Raw genomic sequence first — 3038 nt, 5'->3', positions numbered from 1 at the left:
CGCCTGTAATCCCAGCTCTTGGGAGGCTGTAAATGGGATCACTATGCATACGATCCAGTAGTGAGACCCTGAACACCTTGTGGGTCCTTCCCTAAAATACAAAAATTTTTTTTTCTTCATGTAGGTTTATAGACATCGTGATTTTATCCTCAAACCTTCAGGGTATCTGTCACTTCAGTGTCTACTTCAGAACTACTGCTAAGGATTGCAAGTCGTAGCCCAACCTGGGCAACTTAGTGATTCAGCAATGCCCTGTATTGAGGGAAAAAAGAGGGTTGTGTGGCTCAGTGTGAAGGCCCTGTCTTCAGTCCTCAGTACTATGAAAAAGTAAAAAAAAATAAAAATAAAAAATACCCACTGGTAAAGGAGCTTTGCTTTTCTCAGAAACCTAAGAAACAGGTTCTTGAGTCTCATTGACTAGATTATGTTGACATTTCTGGGTTTTTTTTTTTTTATATTAATTTTATTGAGAAAGAAGTAGCAATGAGATAATTTCAAAACAGGTTAGTAGGACAGTTACAATAATTAATATATTACATATTGTTGTTTTTGTAGTTATTCATAGTACAAGATATGGACATGATATATATAAATATATTTTTATTTTTTATTTTTTCACTACAAAATGGTCCTTCATTTATATCTCCCACCCCACCCGACCACTGTTTTTGTTTTTTGATTTTTTTTTGCAGAACCAGGGATTGAACTCAGGCCTTTGCACTTGCCAGGCAAGCACTTATTCTACTGAGCTGTCTTGCCAGCCCCGATATCCCCCTTTTTGTTTACTTTTGTCAGAGATGGGTAGTCCTTTGCCATTCATATATTGTAGGTATATGAATTCAGCAAAGTAATCCAATATAGTTGAGTGGTCTAGTATAGTAGTGGGTTATCCACATGACTGGCAATGTCAGAAGTTGTTGACTTGAGCCTTTTACAGCTCTACATATTAATGTGCCTTTACTTTTTATACCTAATTTTTATAGTTTTCTGCTGGATGGTTAAGACCAAGAAAAAGCAAGGCCTATATAACAAGAAATGTAACTTCTGTATTTGACAGGGTCAGTCAAATCCCCTCAGGCTTTACCCTGAAACCCTGTACAGCAGTGTAGATCTTTTGTCAGTGTCAGCCATGTCAATGGCCATTGCTTGACCAATTTGCTCTCTGTGAAAGCCTGACAGAATGTTTTCTCTCCAGGTGACTCTCCTTAGGCTACAGTGTTGTATATGGTTAGATTTCTAAATTTCTGTTTAAAAATTTATAATTGTTTATTTCTATTTTTTTTACTTTTTTTTCACATTCTGTACAGATTTAAAGTTTAGCATATCAATGATTGACAGAAAACACCCTTTCCATATTATGTCGAAGGTGTTTGATATTCAGACAGATACTCATGTTAAGCTCAACAGCCTATGTTTTAGGGTAGTAACATCATTATGTTGACATTTCTGAACCAACCACTGAGTCTGGAGAAATAGGATGTGTTCATTTGTCAACTAGCTTCTGCCTGCTTCTGGACCTGAGGATAATTTCTGTCTAAACAGCATGGCAGAGAGGGATAGATTCCCAAAAGAAAATTAAGGGCCAGTGGATGTTGAGGAGCAAGCAGCAGATGTCTGTTATATCATCCTTCGTTTATCCTTTCTCCTTTGTGCCCATAGTCAAGCAATTGTTGACATTTGGTGATGTTCACTTGGATTTGTCCTTTTGTGTCTAGTGGCTCTGCTTAGACCCTAATCCTCTAATAGAGAATCTGTGCAGTAGTACATTGGGTTGCAAGAAGAAAGCTATTAAATTTAAACTTCAATATTTTCAGTGTTTATTGTGTGTGTGTATGTGTGTGTGCGCGCGCATATGTGCACATGCTGAGGATTGAAATACTGTATCTTCACCCCTTTTTATTTCTTATTTTAAGGTAGGTTCATGCTAAGGCAGGACTTGAACCAGAAAGCACTGCATTTCATGTTAATGTAAATATGTGTATTAGTACAGTGGTACCTCACTTGCAGTATCCCATTTATGAATCTGCATACATGGAAACAGGTTAATGGGAAGGAGGTCAGTAAAATTGAGATGACTGTAGAAATACAGTGTGAGCCATATATATGCATATAATTTAAAAGTTAGCCGCATATTTATAAATGATTTTTTTTTTTTTCCGAACTAGGGTTTGACTTCAGGCCCTTGTGCTTGCCAGGCAAGCTTGTATTCTTCTGAGCCATCTCCCCAGCCCCATGAAAAAACTTTTTTTCTTTTCCATGGCTCTGGTAAATGAATATAGTGCCTTGTACATACCAGGCCAGTATGTTACCACTGAGTTATGTCCAGCTTGAGTAAAAATAATTATAAAAAGGCATTTTATGTAGTGTATACAAAACATGATTTCAGCAATACACAATACAAAAATTATTGAAGAGGTTTATAACCTTTTTAATATTGTCTTTGAAATCTGGTGTGCATTTTACACTTTTTGGTTTTTTTGAGATAGGGTCTCACTATGCAGTTGAGGCTGGTTTTTTTTGTTTGGTTGTTTTTTTGTAACAGAATCTTGCACTGTAGCCTAGCCTGACCTTGAACCTTCAGCAATCTTCCTGCCTCAGCCTGCCAAGCGCTGGGATTATAGCATGTGCAAGCACTCCCAGCTGCATCTTACACTTGAAGCACACAGAAGTTCAGAAGTCACATGTGGCTATTAGCTGCTTTATGTTAGAAGCACAAATTAGGCCAATAGTCATTCTGAACTCAGATTTCTATAATTGTCTCTGATGGCTTTTATAATTCTGTGATTCTCTTTCATCTTTTTGTACACAGTTGCCAGGTTAATTGGACAAAAATTCTACTGAAATATACTCTGCTGACCAAGCACTGTGCCAAGAATTTTTGGCCTCATATTGGTGTTTAAAATTCTCTCTTAATACTGGCTGTGGTGGCATGCCTGTAACACCCCTGCTTTACTGTTGCTGCATTCAGGAGACTGAGGCAAAAAGATCATAGCAAGTTCTAGGCCAGTTTTGGCTACACAGTGATTTCAAAGCCAACC

Source organism: Octodon degus, unplaced genomic scaffold, assembly GCF_000260255.1.
Source record: "Octodon degus isolate 3935 unplaced genomic scaffold, OctDeg1.0 scaffold00007, whole genome shotgun sequence".
NCBI lineage: Eukaryota > Metazoa > Chordata > Mammalia > Rodentia > Octodontidae > Octodon > Octodon degus.
The sequence above is the reverse complement of the archived record's forward strand: the minus strand, read 5'-3'. Positions refer to the sequence as shown.